The sequence below is a fragment of the Alligator mississippiensis genome, chromosome 6, assembly GCF_030867095.1.
Source record: "Alligator mississippiensis isolate rAllMis1 chromosome 6, rAllMis1, whole genome shotgun sequence".
Taxonomy (NCBI): domain Eukaryota; kingdom Metazoa; phylum Chordata; order Crocodylia; family Alligatoridae; genus Alligator; species Alligator mississippiensis.
The window spans coordinates 21,212,167-21,231,684 of record NC_081829.1 but is presented as its reverse complement, the minus strand read 5'-3'; the positions used below and the strand labels follow the sequence as shown (position 1 = coordinate 21,231,684).

General features: G+C 45.4%; 1 protein-coding gene across 5 annotated transcripts in view; it reads right to left on the bottom strand.

Annotated features, from left to right (window-relative positions):
- The window catches only part of MAPK8 (mitogen-activated protein kinase 8), a 144,424-nt gene that overhangs the window by 71,955 nt on the left and 52,951 nt on the right, over positions 1–19,518 (bottom strand). For 3 of the 5 annotated variants that reach the window (XM_059729695.1, XM_059729694.1, XM_059729698.1), the window contains exon 3: positions 11,755–11,848. The exons of 1 other annotated variant lie outside the window; for it this stretch is intronic. The gene's annotated coding sequence lies outside the window, so the exon portion shown is untranslated. Of the gene's footprint in view, positions 1–254; positions 336–11,754; positions 11,849–19,518 lie in introns of all 5 variants that reach the window. One more of the 5 variants, XM_059729696.1, reaches the window with a different exon arrangement.

The following is a 19,518-nucleotide window of genomic DNA, read 5'->3' as shown; positions in this document are numbered from 1 at the left end:
TATTCAAGAAGGGGGACTTTAAGGTTGTGTTGGCACAAACTTTTAATTTATATTTCCTATATTCCAGAAATTTGAATTTTGCTGATATTATAGACAAGCATGAGAAATCACTGTGTAACTTTATAATGCTGTGTTAAAACAGTCTGCCATTAAAAACAAACCAAAAAAAAAACTTCAAGAAAGGTGTCGACAGCTTGGAAAGGGTCCAATAGAGAGCAATATAAATTATTAAAGTCCTGGAAAGCAAGACTTACAAGGAAAGGCTGAAAGAACGAAGATCATTTTGTCTGGAAAAGAGAATATTGAAGCAGGATTTGATAACAGTCTTCAAATACCTGAAAGGAAAATATAAAAGAGGATTGAGAAAAACTTTTCTCTATGGCTGTAAGGGACAGAATTAGGAGCAATGGCCTCAAATTGTAGCAGAAGTAGTTTAGGTTGGAGATTAGGAAGAGCTTTCTGACTGGGAGCATCATCAAACATTGGAACAGGTTACCTAAAGAAGCTGTGGAGTCTCCATCCTGGGAAATTTTCAAGAGTAGGTCAGACAGACATTTGGCTGGGATCATTTAGTCAGGGATGATCATGCCTTTGTGCTGGACCACATAGATGACTTTGTGAGGCAACTTCCAACCCTACTTTCCTTTAATCTTATGAGGCTGTATTTCAAGGGCTCCTTGCCAAAAAATAATGTTTCCAAATTTGCTACTAAACCCACAAGGCACAACAGATTGCCATGCAAGCGTGTGGATTTTAGAGCACAAAGCAGAATGAAGGGGTTCTTGACCGTAACTGGAGCAGAGCTGGTGCACCTTTATAATCACAGGCTCTCCAGACCAGCATTGGAAAGGAGTGAAAACATCTACTGAGAAGCCTGGTGCAGATCACTTCTCAAATTTCCATGTGGTATTCTCACCCAGCTGAGATCATCAGAGTGAGATAAACAACCACTTCACATCCCTCTAAAAAAACATCTGGAACTCTAGAGTCTACTAATTATTCTTATTCCTTTCAAAATTGGTTCCATGAGATATACAGGCTAAGGTCAGTGTTCCAAATTTGAGATCATTTAAGCATCATTTTCCTTTCTGGGGAGCAAAAATGGTATGGTTAACATACCAAACCTGAAGAACTGTACCCAGGCTCTGACTGGGCCCCTCAACATTTGGAATTTAAGCTAGCCAGCAAATAGCTTCCTTTATGGGGTAGCTGGTGCTGTTATAAAATACCTGGCTGTTCAGTTAGATGCAAGCCTAATGCTTGAGATTTAGGGGGCCCCTACTTTGCTGGGAGTTTAAATTGGGGTACTAATTTAAGCTAGGGGTTCACCATACCACACAAGGCATTTAGGACTTACTGGGAAGGCCAAAACACCAATGCCAAGATCCATCCTTCCCCGCTCAGAACTGCTCCACATACCATAATGAATGCAACTGGAGTGTTTCCAGTGGCTCCTGACAACTCCAGAGGCTGGGGGGGGAGGAAACATCTTAAGTACTTTTGTTTGCTTTTGTTTTTCAAAGCAAAAGTATGAGTTTTGCTAAGTAAGGTCATTTGGAAGGCCAAAAGATAAAACACATACAACAGAAGTTGATCAAACTTTGCCTTTCACTATAGGTATATTATTTAGAAGTATTCAAGTATATTCTCCTGTTTAATGTGCTACTTGCCCATGTTTTGGGATGGTCACCTGTTAATCACTGACAGTGGGTGGGCATTTGGGGTTTTTTTTTGGTTCATGTTTCGTATTACCAGCAAATTATTACCATAAAAAATTACACTTAAATCACAAGTAAAATATTGAGAGGCAAGGATTTTTGTGGGTGATATTTTTATTTGACTAACTCTGTAATTTACTGGTAGCATGAAGCACACACCAAAAATACAAAGATGTCTACTGTTAGTGATTAAAAGATGACCAACTGCATAGTTAGTCCAATAAAAGATGTCACCCACAAAAATCTTTGCCTCTCTCAGGCTTCCTGGACTATCACAGCTGCAACATCACTCCAACACTAGCTAAATCATTAATACTACAACCTGATTATTCTAGGAATGGAATAGTTTATAACCAGCAATTCTTCTTACCTGTGGAGCCATAAGAATATGTTGTAGGTCTGGTGGTTCCAGAGTGTAGCTCTATATGAATTAGTACAATATTACCTTGTTCCTTGTGAAATAATTAGTTCACAAGTTTCCAGTTATATTGCCTGCTTTTTATGTTTATTTAATTCTTTAGGTGAGAATATTATTCTGATGTTAATCAAAGCCATATCCTTTGAGCATCTGTGATATTTCACAAAGAAGCCTGGTTTGTGATAGTTGCAGGAATCCTTGTTCTACCAGTGAGGTTGTAGATGACAGATGGTTAAATGGTTCAAGTAAATCTCTCAGAAGCAGATGATAGCAAATACCTAAGTTAATACCATTCTGTTGTCAAGCCAGATTTTGTGCCCTCCAATGATATGTGGAAATTTCTTTTAAAATTAACAAATCATAAACTAGTGTTAGTTGTCAGCATCTCAGATTATCAGCCTTTCCCTATACAGTACTGGAATAAGATCTCTTTGGTTACAGTTGCCAAAAGTGGATTTGTTGCTGGTTCTTCTGGTATGCCAAACTGCATGCACAGCTCAGGGAAACAGATAACCATCAATATGCTCCGGCGCTGTACAAGACAGACAGTTCTTTTCTATATAATTTTACCATATAACAAGAACAAACCGTATAGAATTAAAAGGAATTAAAGGAATTGAAGTCAAACCACAGGATTGGTTACAAACACTATTACACCACAGCATAACATGGAAAAAAGGTATCCTTTCTTTTTTCTTCCATGGTTACAGTAGGGGTATCCAACTGGTAGCCTGTGAGGGGTTAAAAAAAGGGGGAGGGGAAAGCTCCCAGTCCAGCCACTGCTTCCCCCAACCAACCTCCTGAAACTGCCATTGGACTCTCTGAGCTCCCTCTCCCTCCAACTTTTCCTTCCTATCCTGTAGACTGGAATGGCACAGTGTGAGTGAGAGATCCCAGCCACCCACAAATTGGACAGCCCTTGGTTTAAGCCAATTAACAGAGGTTAAAGATTCCAGTATGCACCCTTCTCCATTCTATCCCAAATCTCTCAAGCCTGCAACCATCCAAATCAACACAAAGAAACACAAATTATAACAACTTATGCTGCCAAAAGCACAATCATGATTCTGGAGTAAATAAATAAATAAATAGAGAGAGAGAGAGAGAGAGAGAAAGAGGTAGGTGTTTCAGGGAAATGATTCAATGGCAAACAACCAACTGTAATTAAATGTGCCTGCACCCTGTGGAAAAATACCACCAATTTAATTTCACAGTCATGACACTTAGCATTAAAAAAATAAAAAGAGAAATAAATCAGCAAAGAAAAAACACCATTTTAAATTAGCAGACTGCAAAACCCACACTATAACACTGTATTAAACAACTGAAAAGTCAAAATCTTACAGTCTTTCCCTGGTACTAGATTTTTCCACAGCTGGCCTTGCATTCTATCTGAATAAACTGCACAATTTCAAACTGGTCTATACTTTCCTAGCATTCAACCTGGGTGCTATACAGCCTATTTCTTCAGATGCCAGTGTTGAGTGATCATAGGGTCCTGGTCCTCTAAATCTACTGCAGAGGACTAAGCAGATAATAATAAAGGATAGGCAGGTCCTGTAGGGGAGCTACATTACAACCCACACCCATGGCTGCTTGTTTGTCTCACACATACACTACATAGCATCAAGAATGGGCCTGATCCTTCTCCTTAAGAAAGGTGGGATGGGGGGAGAAGAGGAAGACAGTGGAGAGAAAGACCCAAGAGAGGAATCCCCAAAACACAGAGAGAGAGAGAGAGTCAGGGGGCAGAATTTGGCTCAAAAGCTCCCAGATGTTCAGAACCACACAACAACATCTTTCTAAGCCTGTGAAGGAAATACAACATCATCCCAAAGGATCACATCATCTACAACCCTCTAGCTCAGTGGGTCTCAACCTTTTATGTACCAGGACCAATATGTAAACATAAATGGCCAGTCCCAACCCAGTGCCCCACACACTACCTTGACTCAGTGCCCTCCATCCCCAGGCCCCATCCCCACAGTGTGTGAAGTTGGAGGGGGGTTTGGGGGGTGGGCACAGGGGTCCCCAAGCCACCCCCTGCAGGCTGGAACTCTGCCAGCCTGCAAGGGAAGACCCATGGTTTCCCACATTTTTCTCCTTTAAAAGAGAACCCATTTTTAAAGTTTGTTGATCCATTTTTAAAGTTTGTTCGTGACCTTTCATATATTCTTGTGACCCACTTTTGGGTTGCAAGCCACAGATTGAGAAACACTGCTTTAGCTAACACGCACAACTCCATATACGCAATACAACTATTCAAGACAACTTCAGAAAAAAAAATCTTCTTTACCTAACCTACTCCAAAAGGGATCAACTTAAACAGGACATTTACTTACATTACTTAACTGAGATACTAATCTGAAGACATACCTGGCAGCAAACCCAAATGTACTACCAAAAATACCTAGGGACAGCTATCCTACGTAAGAAGAAAAGGTGGATTCAGCTATCACACCTCAAAGCACCACACCAGCAACAAATGAGTCATCAGTTCCCAGAACACCAACATGATTAAATTATCACAGCACTCTGAAATATCTGTATTCTTTAAAGGACTGAACTACTGCACAAAGAAGAAAACCTGAGAAGAATTATGTGGAGAATTAGAAGAATTCTTTCACAAACTTTGCCTAGAACAATACTTCTGTTACCAAGACACAACCACCTTTGACAATCATCCTGCCACAACCAAGTAATAATAAAACATTAGACTGGATACCTCCCAAAGGACATAACCATATGCTGGACTACTGCATAAACTATTTCACGAAGAAAGCTAACAGCTGACATTCTAAACAAAAGCCAGGACCACAAAGGCAAAAGCCATGCAGTCCCTAAGATTTAACAATGTAAATGAATCTAACCTGAGGACAAAAGATTTTGGAACTATCACAGGGCTGGGAAATTATTTTGGTGAGCAGGCCACTTAGCAATTTTTGGGGAGCTGTCAAGGGCCCCACACAAAATCTTTCAGAAGTTATTATTTTAACAAATTATAGATAAAAAACAAATCATATACTAAAAATGAACCATCTACTACAACATATCTTAATTTTATTTCAAAAAATAATTTTTGTCCTGATTTATGGGTTTTTTTGAGTTGTGTATATAGATTTGATTGCATAATAGCTAAAAATAAAGTCTTACTCTTGTATATTGTGTGTATGGTTGTTGGGTGTAAGGTGTGTACAGGGGAGGATGGAGGCTGCCCACGTGCTAGGTCCCAGGACCTGGCCAGGGATTTCATAGAAGTTAGGGCTGGAGGGGACCTCATGAGATCATCAGGTCCAGCCCCCTGCCCAAACAGCAGGAAGTCAGCTGGGGTCAGATGACCCCAGCAAGGTAAGCATCCAGGAGTTTCTTGAACGTATCTAGAGTAGGTGCTTGCACCACTTCTGGGAGGAGTCTATTCCAGACTTTGGAGACTCAGACAGTAAAGGAGTTTTTCCTTATGTCCAGTCTAAAATGGTCTTCCAGCAATTTGTGACCATTAGACCTTGTCTTCCCTTGGGGGTGCCCTGGTGAAAAAGATGTTCTCTCAGTTCCTGATGCACACCCTTTATATACTTACAGGCTGCCACCAAGTCACCCCTGAGTCTTCTCAAGGCTGAAGAGTCCCATGCCTCTCAGCCTCTCTTCATAAGGCCACCTCTCTTGACCTCTAATCATGCGCGTGCTTCTCCTCTGGACCCTGGATGGGGGGAGCAGGTGGGGGTGGGGCAGAGGATGCATGCAACAGAACTCACCCAGGCAGTGTAGGTGGAGTCTGCCCTCTTCTCCCCAATCTGGCCTGTGGCTGCCCCCACAGCACTCTGCATGGGGCTGAGACCCACCCACTCCTGCCCAGGGCAGCCCATGCCATGCTCCCTCCTGCACCCTGCCACTGCATGCAGGATCCCAGCACAATGAGCAGCCACTTGCAGGACGCCAAGTGGGTGGAAGATGGCTGGGAGCTAGCACTGGAATCCAACATGCTGGGGCAGCAGCTGCCCAGCAACAGCTTCTCTACTGCCTGGCTCAGCATGTGGTGCCCAAGCAATGTGTCCTCATGGCCACCATCACTTCCCCACGCTACCTGCTGCCCAGAGCGATGCAGCAAGGGCAAGAAGAGGAGGAAGAGCCACTGAAGGCAGGGAGAACTGAGCAGCACCTGGGTGGTTGCAGCAACAGCAGGAGCAGCCCTGCTGGGAAACTGTGCACACTGGCCAGGGCCAGGGTCAGGGCCATCGGTGGGTGAGAGACAGGTGCACATGGGGGAACAGCGCAGGCTGCCCCAAGTGGGAGTGGGCAGGGCTCAGCCCCATGCAGAGTGCTGTGGGGGCAATCAGTTGGTGAACTGGATCTAGCCTGTGGGCCATATTTTGTCCACCCCTGAGCTATCATCATCTTCAACCTTAAGTCTATGTGGAGTGAACTAACAGACAGCTCTTTGACATTGAATACTATAAAGAACTTGGGGAGGACCCCACCTCAGCATTCACTCTTTAACTGAAAAATATCATTAAATCTTTCCCACCCTAGCTTTCGGGAACAAAGTACTTCCACTTATCCCCAACTTCCCTACCCCAGGAACCTTCTGTATGTTCCCAAAGATTCATAGACAAGGTAACCCTGGCAGACCTCATCATATCCAACTGTGGTACCTCACTGAAGCCATCCAGATTCATAAATACTATCCTGAAACCACCTGTCACTCAAAGACAAAGTTTTCTACAAAACAAGAAAGTTCCTCAACAGAATTCAGAACATCAGCTACTTTGCTGAGAAACCCTTACTTGCAACCACAGGTGTCACCAGTTGATACACTAACATCCCACACCATGAAGGTATGGCTGCCTACATAAAATACCTACACAAACATACAACACATTGCAAGAAATCACCCACTTCATCTTCACTCACAACAACTTTGCTTTCAACAACTGACACTTCCTCCAAGCCATGGGGACAACTATGGGCACAAAGGTGGCCTCTTAATATGTCAACCTTTTCATAAGCCACCTGGAAGAGGAATTTATAAGAAACTACACCAAATCTGCATTATACCTGTGTTACATACATGACATTTTCATCACCTAGACTGAACATACCTGGACTCACTTCTTGACTTCCACCACAGGTTTAACAACTCTCAGCCCCTGATCAAACTTTCTCTGGAATATTCCTTCATTAACATCAACTGTCTAGACACCACAATCCACATCTGAGATGGCACCCTACAAACCACCATATGCAAAATACCCGTGGACCATCATATTTATGTTCACAAGACCAGCAATCATCCCAAACACAAAAAAGCTGTAGTCTACAGTCAGGCCCCCAGATACAACCTCATTGACTTTGAGAACACCTATGATGCCCACCTGACCCCCCTAAAATCTACCTTTATACAACAAGGATACTCCAGTAGAGAAACAGATGATATCTTTTCAAAAACTATCCAAATACTCTGGAGTAACCTGCTACAATACAAAAACAAAACCCCTGAAACTGCACCCCTCTGGTGGTCACCTACCACCCCAAACTGGAACCGATCAGAAGACTTGCCAAACAACTACAGACTATAGTCAAAGATCAGACCCTGAGAGAAATATTCTCAGTTCCTTTGCTTCTGGCTTTCAAACAGCCTGCTAACCTTGCCCAACTTATCATCAGAAGTCACTGCCCAACAGACATCAAATGGAACACAGCCTTGCCTTGGCAAAAAACACTTAAAATATCAGCCACATCTCCACTGTCACTATCAATACCATCTCCATAAAAAAAACTAACAGAATCTAGACTGCAGTGGAATGAAATCTTCAATTGTCTTAATTTCCTTGCTACTGGATTAAGACCTCATTCTGTCAAGAACCGTGGGGAAGCTGATGTGCAGCAGCTTCTCCACAATTAAAGAAATCATGCACAGGCATCTTTCATGAATCTGGCTTTTCCAGCACATTTTACAAGCCCTTCAGAGACCAGCTAGTGATGGTGGGAGCAGGACTGTGGAGTCTAGAGGCTGCTAGTCATGAACTGGCATGAAGGCGGCAGTTACAAGAAAGTTGTTTAGCACTTGGATGAGGCTAGGGAAGGCCAACTCTAACGGCATCCTCCTTTTGACCAAATACACAAAACATGAACTCACCATCACCAGCATGTTCCTCCAGAAAAACAGGCGCAAGACATCATGGCAACACTCATGATCTAAGCGTTGGCACCTGACTGACTACATCAATGTTCATGCCTGGGATTACAAAGATGTCTGCATGACCCAAGCTATGCTAGGACCTGATGACTGCTGGACCAGTCACTGACTCATGTGCTCATTTAGGTCACTCAAACTGGCTCCCAAACAATGGCTGCAGCGGAAGCAATGCTGACAGAAGATCAATATCAAAGGACTCAAGGACCCAATCAAGCAAGACCTCTTCTACCAGTGCATCAAAGAAAAACTGGTAAATTCCAATCAACAACAATGGGAGAATGCTAGCAGTTCTTGGGGTGCCTTCAAGTCCACCGTTATTAGTGCCTGTGAAGAGACACTTGAATTCTCTACAAGGAAACATCAAGACTGGTTTGATAAGAATGACTGGGAGATCCAAGAGTTTATCAACCACAAGTTCAAGACCTTTTGTGCTTGGCAAAACAGCATCAACTCCAGGCACAAGAAACTGAATCTCCAACAAGCCAAAGCAAAGGTCCAAAGAAGGACAGGTGGTGGGAAGACAAAGCAAAGGAGATTCAAGATATCGCTGATACCTGCGATATGCACAGTTTTTCTATGCCAGCAAAGGCATCTATGATCTAAGCACTCAGGGACCAAACCCCTTAAGACCTAAGGAGAGAGGAGCCCTGATCAAGGAAAGAGGGGACATCAATGCCCGTTGGAAGCAGCATTTCGAAGACCTTCTCAATCAAGACTCTGTTGTTAATGAGAGTGCTCTCAACTCCATTCCACAATACCCAGAGATGATCTCAAAATCCTTCCAACCCTTGATGAGGAGAGGAAAGACATCTAGCAGATGAAGAACTATAAAGCATCTGGAGCTGACGGAATACCTGCTGAAATCTTCCTGCAGGGAGGAGAGGAGCTCGTTATCACAGCCCAGGCCCTCATTTTAAGGATTTGGAAATCCCAGATAACCTCAGGGATGCCACAATTGCAATAATTTTCAAGAAAGGAAACAACTGTGAAATCACCTTACTGCCACCCCAGGAAAGATCAATGCAAGAACCTTCCTGAATCCTCTCCTTCCATTCACTAAAGAGCTCCTTCTGGAATCTCAGCATGGGTTTAGGGCACCAAGAAGCACAACTGACACGATCTTCACAGCTTGCCCGCTGCAGGAGAAATGCCGGAAACAACATAAATCTCTCTACGTGGTTTTCTTGACTTCACAAAAACCTTCAGTTCTGTCAAGTGAGAAGCGCTGTGGAAGATCCTTCTGAAGTATGGATGTCCACCAAAAATTGTTACCATTCTCTGCCTGCTCCATGATGGTAGGTGAGATATGGTTCTCAGTAGCAGATCTATCACAGATCCCTTTAAGGTTAAAACAGGAGTTAAGCAAGGCTCCATCGTTGCTCCAACACTCTTCTCGATATTCCTTCCTGCAATGCTACCTCTGACCACCAACAACCTTCCAGTCAGAGTGGAGCTAAACTACTGAATGGATGGTAAAGATGTTTTATCTCAGCTGACTCCAAGCCAAAACCAAGAACAACCTGACCTCAATCAAGCACCAGTATGCTGATGATGCTACCTTTTGGCAATCACTGATGTCTTTACCACGGCATACAAGAAAATGGGACTTGTCTCTCCCAGCTCAGTCAAGGTGTACATTCCACAGGAGGGCAGACAAAGCACTTCAAGGACATCCTCAAGGCCAACTTGAAAAACATGCAATATCGACATTAACTCGTGGGAGACTACTGCCCAGGACCACCCCAAATGGAGGAAGAATCTGCTGCAAGGATCTCAGTATTGTGAAACCTTACAATGACAACAGGAGATGGAGAAACACGAACAGCAAAAACAATGTGTTGCAGACCGAATCAAGAATCCGGAGCCATCAACCCTGTATGGGAACATGTGCCTGAGTTGTCAGAGTCTGATGATCATGGATTGGCCTCATCAGCCATCTTCAGACTCACAGATAAACAATCATCCTTGACTGCAAGGGACTGCCAAAGAAGTGTCTGCTACCTCTGAGAATTTCTCTCAGCCCCTCCCTAGGCTGTGCTTCACTTGCTGTGCCTGGCTTCCTGGAATCAGAGACCTGATGAAGAATGTCTCGAATTCAAAAACTTGTCTAACTTTACACAACTAAACAGTTGGTCCAATAAAATATATTGCCCTAAGAAATCTTTGCCTCTTGCATAAGTTCTGGACCATCACGGCTACAGTATCACTCTTATGCTCCCTTCATACATGGATACTCTAGTAGAGAAATAGACCATATACTTGAAAGAGCGACCTAACTACCCCACAGTAACCTGCTACAATGCAAAAAGACAGCCCCCTACAAATGCGTACCCCTGTCAACACATCTCCACTGCTACTATGATCACCATTCCCCAAAACAAGCCTGTGCCTTTCCCAGCATGTGATATATCTGAGCCAAAGCACAAAATGTCCTCATGGTAATTATGTGGGTGAAACTAAACAGAAAATATACACCAAAATGAACTCTCAGAAAAAATATAAAGGACAGAAACACACACAAGAGCACGTTTGTCACAGACCAGCCACTCCCTTTCTGACCTCACTATCTTCATACTCAAGGGAAATCTACTAAACAACATTAAAAGGTGAACTTGGGACCAAAACAGAGCAGGCTGGACATGAGGAACCAAGGACTAAAAAGTAATATAATGTGTCATAAAACCAATAACCTACATGATTCCTGAAATTCTTCCTACACACTACAGGTGATAATGACCCTCCTCTATTTTCAGTAGTCAAGTTTCTTTTCTTCTACTAATTGTCTGTCTGCTATCCCTGGCAATTTCACGGCTATACCCACTGTTCTTAAAAATCCTCATGCTTAGTTTCCTCCTCAGACCTGAAGAAAAATGCTTTGCAATCATAGATTTCATAGACATTAGGGCTGGAAGGGACCTCGGAAGATCATCGAGTCCAGCCCCCCGCCCAAAGGGCAGGAAGTCAGCTGGGGTCATAGGATCCCAGCAAGATAAGCATCCAGTTTCATCTTGAAGGTGTTCAATGAAGGCGCTTGAACAACCTCCGGTGGCAGGCTGTTCCAGACCTTGGGGGCTCGGACAGTAAAGAAATTCTTCCTTATGTCCAGCCTGAAACGATCTTGTAGTAGTTTGTGACCATTCGACCTCGTCATCCCTTGGGGCGCTCTGGTGAACAAACGTTCCCCCAGATACTGGTGGTCACCCCTGATAAACTTGTAGGTGGCCATCAGATCGGACCAGTGCAGAATAATCCTCCTTGGAGGTGACTCCCAATCAAAAGGCTATCTAACTTTATCTCAACTAAACAGTTTGTCCAATGAAAGATATCACCCCCCTTCTCTGCCTCCCCCACCCAAAAAAAAATCCTTGTCTTTTAGTCTTACAAAATTCCAGTTCCCAGCACTGCCTTCCAAGCACAAAGAGTACCTTGCTCCAAACGTAACTGGCCTTCATAGACTTGGAATCAAGTGTTTCTCAGCTGGCTGTCTTCTACTGGTAACCATCCAATTTTATTTCAAGCCTTTGGAGTAGAGTAAAAAAAAAAGAGAGATATTGAATGGTATGTCAGCACTGAGACTGCACGTACATTACAACTGTTAGTGAAAGAACTACAAGAAATAAGCCACTAAAAAAACCCAGCCCCTTTCCTACTTTCAATAAAACCAAACATAACCTTCAAGTTCAATAACCCATTACTTCAGGGAAGAAGATTTACTTTCACATCATATACAGAAAGGGTTGAACAAATTCCTGAGAAACAGCATGCTAGAAGACACTCCACAAGTCAAACTAATCATGCCACAAAGAGCTCACTCCACTGGATCTTATGGAAATGTTTCTGTATCCTAAAACTAACATCCGCATTGATCAAATTTCACACTTGAGATTAGTCTTGTAACAACATCTATAGCAGGGGTAGGCACCCCTCAGCACAGGCGCCAGAGCATGGCATGTGAAGGCATATTGCTTGACACATGCGTCTCAGGGAGGACAGCAGGGAAGGGGCTGTGGCTGCATTGTCCCAACAAGGATCAGGGCTCTCATGACTCCCCTGCCATCCACTCCTGGCACACCAACATCTTACAAGTCAAGGCTGTAGGTATTTTTGGTACTCTGCCCAAAAATGCTGCCGACTACTGATCTATAGGCTGTTGATGCTAGGGACAACTACCAACAAAATGCTGACTTGGAGTGTTTCTGCTCAACATTACCTGCCAGAGAACTCCCCTTGTTTCCATCCCAACCACTTGGGTCAGGGAAACAGCAGAAGGAGGATGCATATACCTAAAACAATGCACAAGGAAATATCTAATAAGATTAATAACTGCATTCTGCATACTTATTAGCCTGGATAATTATCACAGTACCAGTGTCCTGGAACTCCACATGTAGCCAAACTGATAAGTGCCAGATTACATTTAAATAGAACAAATATGGAATCAGAACTCTGAACAGAGGAGATATCTTTTATTAGACCAATTAGATATTTGCAAAAAAAAAATCTTTATTAGCAAGCTTTCAGGCACACTTATCCTTCTTCAGGCATAGGAGAATACAAAGATTTTGTAAAATTTCTCCTAGGTGGAAATGACGATTCGTATTTCATAGGAGAGCTGAAGGTGTAGTAAGATCTGGTTGGAAAAGTTCATTTTGTGCAAATTAAGCTCAAAGTTAGAGCAGTCTTTTTACCTTGAAGTTGCCTGATGGCAAGCAGGATGTTGAATTATATTTCCTTCTGGTTATAATTCAATATCCTGCTTGTCATCAGATAACTTTGATGTAAACAGACTGCTCTAACTTTTTATCTGGGCAGGAGAGGCAGGGGGCAGAGTGAGGTCCCTGCGGTGAAGGAGGCTGTGAGAGTGGAAGTGGGGCTGGGGCAGAGGCAGGCACTGCACAGCCAGGGCGGGACGGGGCAGTGGTGCAGGGAGTGTGGAGGGGGTAGCTCCCGCAGCTGCGTGCACCCTCGGGAAGGCATGGGGGGCATGTGTCCCTTGGATCTGTGCACGGGGCAAGGGCAGACTGCCTACTTGGGGCTAGGGGCTGTGCCGGCCTTTTCCCAGCAGGGGGGCTGCACTGAGGCAGCGCTTAGAGCAGATGAGTGGGTGGCAGCAGCAGTGCTAGGAGGGGGCTACAGTCACCCCAAAATTAGTTGTAGCTTTCCCCCTCCCAGCACCGTCACTGACCGCCCTCAGCACAGCCCATCGAGCCCCCCTGCCGGGAAGAGGCTGGCACAGTCTCTAGCCCTGAGCCTGCAGTAGCAGTCTGCCCTCGCCCTGCACACAGATGCAAGGGACACAAGCCCCCATGCCTCCCCTGGGGGTACATGCAACAGCAGGAGCTACCCACTCCCCCCACCCCTCGGATAAGCCATGACTCTGTCCCATGCTCTGACCCACCCCGGCTGGGCAGCGCTTCCCCTGCCCCACTCTCCCCCTCACTGTGGGGGCCTCGATCTGCCCCCTCCACACTCCTTCCCTCCTCCCAACCCCCACCCACCCTTCCCCACACAGACTTACTGGCTGGATGCTCCTCTCCAAGTTGCTGGGCTGCATTCCTGGCGATGTGCGTGCTGCACCTGCTGCAATCTGTGCATGCATGCAGCATTTATCGGTGACATTATCAGCCACATGAGCCAAAAAAAGCCGATTGCTGATAATGTCAATTTTCCTTCTATCAGTGCTGATATGATATGGAACAATGTATCAGTGCACCTCTACAAACAACTAGAGAAGGAAAAGCTGTGGCTGCTTTCTGTCGCATCTCCCCCTACGATAGACTTTGCCAAAAGACAGCTGTGTACAAGTTTATGCTGGCAAAAGATAAAGTAAATCCAGAATGAACAGTCTTTAGTCTTATAGAATTTTATAACAAACCATACAGTGGTTTGGTACAGGATTTTAACTTCTGTTTACCACTTATCTGATACGAGAAAGAGAGAGACTAAATGAAATCCAGGGTTAAGTGTTCTCTCTCTATTAAGTAGTAACAACTAATGCAATATAGGACTGATTCTATCGGACTAAAGCAGTGACTCATGTACCCCAGCATGCCTCTTTCAGCTGTGGAGGACCAAAAGCAAGAAGGCGGCAGGTGAAAGATGTGATAAACGAAGTGATGAAGACCAAGGTGGACTGTGAAGAAGTACAGAAGGATCTGGCACTACTGAGCCAATGGGCAACTCAATGGCAGATGAAATGCAAATGCAGATAAGTATAAAATGATCCAGATGGGCAAAAATATACCTATACCACCAGTTCAAATTATACCTACACCATGATGGGACCTACAATAACTGTTATCACACAGGAAAGTGAGCTGGGAGTCACTGTGGACAGTTCACTAGAAACATCAGCTTAGTGGTTCAGCAGGGATCCGGGTTTTCAGTTTCCCATAGAAAAATGGAAAAAATCCACGGATTTTTCCTTTTAACCGAAAAAATGTGACTTTTTCCTTAAAATGGAGAAACGCGGATTTTCCATTTTTGCAAAGAGCTCTCTACAGGCTGGCAAAATTCCAGCCTGCAAGGGGCTGGGGGGAGCAGGAAAAGGGTGGTCGGGCAGGAGGCACCACATGCACTCTCACACATGTGCATGGCTGCCAGGCAGCCTGGACAGCAGCTCCCGCAGGTGAGTCTGGAGGTGGGGAAAGAGGGATTAAGACCCCCATTAGAAGGGTGGGAGTGAGTTGGGCAGGTCTGGGGCATCTGCCCAGCCAGGGCAGTTCACGGTGCTTGAGGCCCAGGGCCTGAATGTGGCCTCAGGTTCCCAGCAGGTGGCAGGGGCAGGTGACCCCCAGATCTGTGCATGGGGTGGGGGCAGGCTGCCCGCTGCAGGCTCAGGCTCCCTGCCCTGCTGCCCTCCCCCTGGGGTCTCCACAGCTCAGCAGGTAGGACCCGGCACAGCAGGACAGTGGGGCCAGGCAGGGAAGCTCCTTGTCACTGCAAGCCCTGCTCTGTGGTGGCAAAGCACCCTCCTGCCCACCCAGGAGCAGCGGGGGTAATGGCACGGAGTTGTGCCCCTCACTGCTGCTGTGTGGGCAGGAGGCACATCGTCATGGCAGCATGGAGCTCCCAGTGGCAGCTATGAGCTTTCCCACCTGGCCCCGCTCTGCCCTGCCATGCCGGGTCCCGCCCACTGGACTGCAGAGGCCCCAAGGGGAGGGCAGCAGGGTGGGGAGTCCAAGCCTGCAGCAGGCAGCCCGCTCCTGCCTGCACCCTATATGGGCTCCACTCTGGCTGTGCCACCCATGGAGGACGGGGAACCAGGTCCATGCTGCTTTGCTGTAGCAGCCACCACCTCCCACAGGCAGCAGCCAGGGCTCAGGCGTTGTTGCAGAGGGGCCAGGGTGCTGAGGACCCAAGACCTTGGTCGCCCCATCTAGCAGGGTTGCAGCAGTAAGGGGCTACTGGTGGGGAGTGAGAGGCACCAGCAGGGCCTGGGGGCTGTGGCTTCGGAGTGAGGGGCCTGGACCTGCGTCCTGGTGAGCAAAGGGGGCTGGGGGTGGTCTGACTCCATGATAAGAAACCCAAAATCAAATATCAAAATGTATAGGTACTTAGAATGTATTTTATTATAGTGACTGAGGCACTGGTAGGCTTCCAAACTGCTTTAAAATTGTAAATATATCAATAAAACATTGTGTTCAATTGATACCTATATAGTGGTGTTTCATTTTAATTGTGGAGTTTAGGGGTTTTAATAAGAGAATTTGTGATTTTTAAACAAGAGAAAAACAGAATCCCTGGTGCTCAGCAGCCATAAAAAGGCAAACAAAATGGTAGGGATCATGAAGAAGAGAACTGTAAACAAAATGGAAACTATCATTATGCCCTCTTATAACTCCATGGTCCATACCTCGAATACTTTGCCCAGTTCTGGTCCCCACACCTCAAAAAGGATATAGAAGAACTCGAGAAGGTACCAAGAAGGGTAGCAAGGATGATTAGTGTTACTGAGGGGCTTCCATATGAGAGAGACTAAAGAGGCTAGGCCTATTCAGTTTAGAAACAACACACTTGAGTGGGGAAATGATAAGTGTTTACAAAATACTACATGGTGAAAAAAAGGTAAATAGGAATGTATTACTTACTGTCTCTCACAATACAGGAATTAGGGGGTCACAAAATGAAACTAGTAAGTAGTAAGTTTAAAATTAATAAAAGGTGATTCTTTTGCACACAGCGTGTAATGAAAATGTGGAACTCATTGCCACAGGATGTTGTGGTAGCTGGCAGTTTAGCCAGGTGCAAAAAGGGCTGGACAAATCTTGGAGGAAAGAGGCATCAGTAGCTACTGAGCAGGCGAGTTAGGGATACAACCTCAGAATCAGACCTAGCAAGATTTTAAATCCTGGAGACGATTCCAATGCGGAGAACAAGGGGGAAAGGGGCCAAGAGGCTTCCTTGGCTGACCAGAGAAATCCAGAGCAGTCTACGGGCTAAGAGGGGGGCATATAAGAAGTGGAAACGGGGAGAGATTACTAAAGAGGAGTATACCTCCTCTGCTCGTGCTTGTAGGGAGGCAGTCAGACGGGTCAAAGCTACCATGGAGCTGAGGATGGCATCCCAAGTTAAGGATAACAAAAAATTGTTTTTTTAGATATAAAGGGAGTAAAAGGAAGGCCCAGGGTGGAACAGGACCTCTACTAAATGGGCATAAGCAATTGGTGACGGACAGGGGGGACAAGGCTGAACTCCTCAATGAGTTCTTTGCCTCAGTGTTCCTAAGCGAGGGGCAAGACAAGTCTCTCACTGGCATTGTAGAGAGGCAGCAGCAGGGCACCAGACTACCACGCATAGACCCTGAGATGGTGCAGAGGCACTTGGAGGAACTGGATGCCTTTAAGTTGGCAGGCCCGGATGAGCTCCATCCTAGAGTACTGAAGGCACTGGCTGACATCATTGCACAGCCACTGGCGGTAATATCTGAACATTCATGGCGCACGGGCCATGTCCCGGAGGACTGGAAAAGGGCCAATGTGGTCCCCATTTTCAAGAAGGGGAGGAAGGAGGACCCTGGCAACTATAGGCCAGTCAGTCTCACCTCCATCCATGGCAAAGTCTTTGAAAAAATTATCAAGGCTCACATTTGCAAGAGCCCAGCAGGAAAAATTATGCTGACAAAAAGCCAGCACGGGTTCGTGGCAGGTAGATCATGCCTGACTAATTTAGTCTCTTTTTATGACCAGGTTACAAAACACCTGGACACAGGAGGAGGGGTGGATGTCGTATACTTAGACTTCAGGAAGGCCTTTGATACGGTATTCCAAACCATACTGGTGAACAAGTTAAGAGGCTGTGACTTGGATGACTACACAGTCCGGTGGGTGGTGAATTGGCTACAGGGTCGTACCCAGAGAGTCGTGGTGGATGGGTCGGTATCAACCTGGAAGGGTGTGGGCAGTGGGGTCCCGCAGGGCTCGGTCCTTGGACCGATACTCTTCAATGTCTTCATCAGCGACTTGGACGAGGGAGTGAAGTGTACTCTGTCCAAGTTTGTGGATGACACAAAACTGTGGGGAGAAGTGGACGCGCCGAAGGGCAGGGAACAACTACAAGCAGACCTGGACAGGTTGGACATATGGGCGGAAAACAACAGGATGCAATTCAACAAAGAGAAATGCAAAGTGCTGCACCTAGGGAGGAAAAATGTCCAGCATACCTACTGCCTAAGAAATGACCTGCTTTGTGGCATGGATGTGGAAAGGGATCTTGGAGTCCTAGTGGACTCCAAGATGAACATGAGTCGTCAGTGTGACGAAGTCATCAGAAAAGCTAATGGCACTTTATCGTGCATCAGCAAATGCATGACAAATAGGTCCAAGGAGGTGATACTTCCCCTCTATCGGGCGCTGGTCAGACCGCAGTTGGAATACTGCGTGCAATTTTGGGCACCGCACTTCAAGAGGGATGTGAATAACCTGGAGAGGGTCCAGAGAAGGGCAACTCGTATGGTTAAGAGCTTGCAGGCCAAGCCCTATGAGGAGAGACTAGGGCACCTGGACCTCTTCAGCCTCCGCAAGAGAAGGTTGAGAGGCGACCTTGTGGCTGCCTATAAGTTCATCACGGGGGCACAGAAGGGAATTGGTGAGGTTTTACTCACCAAGGTGCCCCTGGGGGTTACAAGAAACAATGGCCACAAGCTAGCAGAGAGCAGATTTAGACTAGACATTAGGAAGAACTTCTTCACAGTTCGAGTGGCCAAAGTCTGGAATGGGCTCCCAAGGAAGGCGGTGCTCTTCCCTACTCTGGGGGTCTTCAAGAGGAGGTTAGATAAGCATCTAGCTGGGGTCATCTAAACCCAGCACTCTTTCCTGCCTATGCAGGGGGGCGGACTGGATGATCTATTGAGGTCCCTTCCGACCCTAACATCTATGAATCTATGAGAGAAACCGTGGAAAAAAACCCGGTCATACCCACTTCTTTCTCCCTTTCAATTACCACTCTGTGCCACTGCGACAGGATACTAGGCAAGATGGACAAATGGTCTGACCTAGTAAATGTCAGTTCTTATGCCTACCTAGCCAGTTTGTAATACTGTGCATGGAAGAATAGAAGGATGAAAAATATTTTAAACCCTCAGATATTAAATACAACGATCTTTTTCTCAGTTTGCAAAGCCACTATTTTATTATTGATCACAAACATAGGAATTACCAGACCTTTCAGCCCAAGGGCCATACAATCCCAGACCCTATGCCTAACAGTGGTCAGTACCAGCTGCTTAAATATGGGGCTTCACATCCCTTCCATAATATCTGTTAATTGCAATAACTGCATATTCTTGTTACCTACAGGCAACAGATCAGTTTTTGGTCATAGATTCATAGACAGTAAAGTTGAAAGGGACCTTGGAAGATCATCAGGTCCAGCCCCCTGCACCAAGCAGGAAAGACAACTGGGGTCAAGTGACTAGAAATTTCCACTCAGTTTTTATCCCACTAGAGTCTGTGGAATATTTTATAAAATATCTATTCCTGTTGAGCCTAGTCTGCCTTTTCTGTATAGTTTATAACTAGGTAAAACAGATTCATTGCTTTTGCCATTTTGCCAATTTTCTGTAACTGCCAACACACCAGGGTCTTTGTCCCCAAAAAATCGCTTACTTTTGCTCTTCCAAATGTAAACATTTTTAAAAATATATCTTACAGGGCTTTAACAAGAGCCTGCTTTCAATTCCTTAAAGCAGA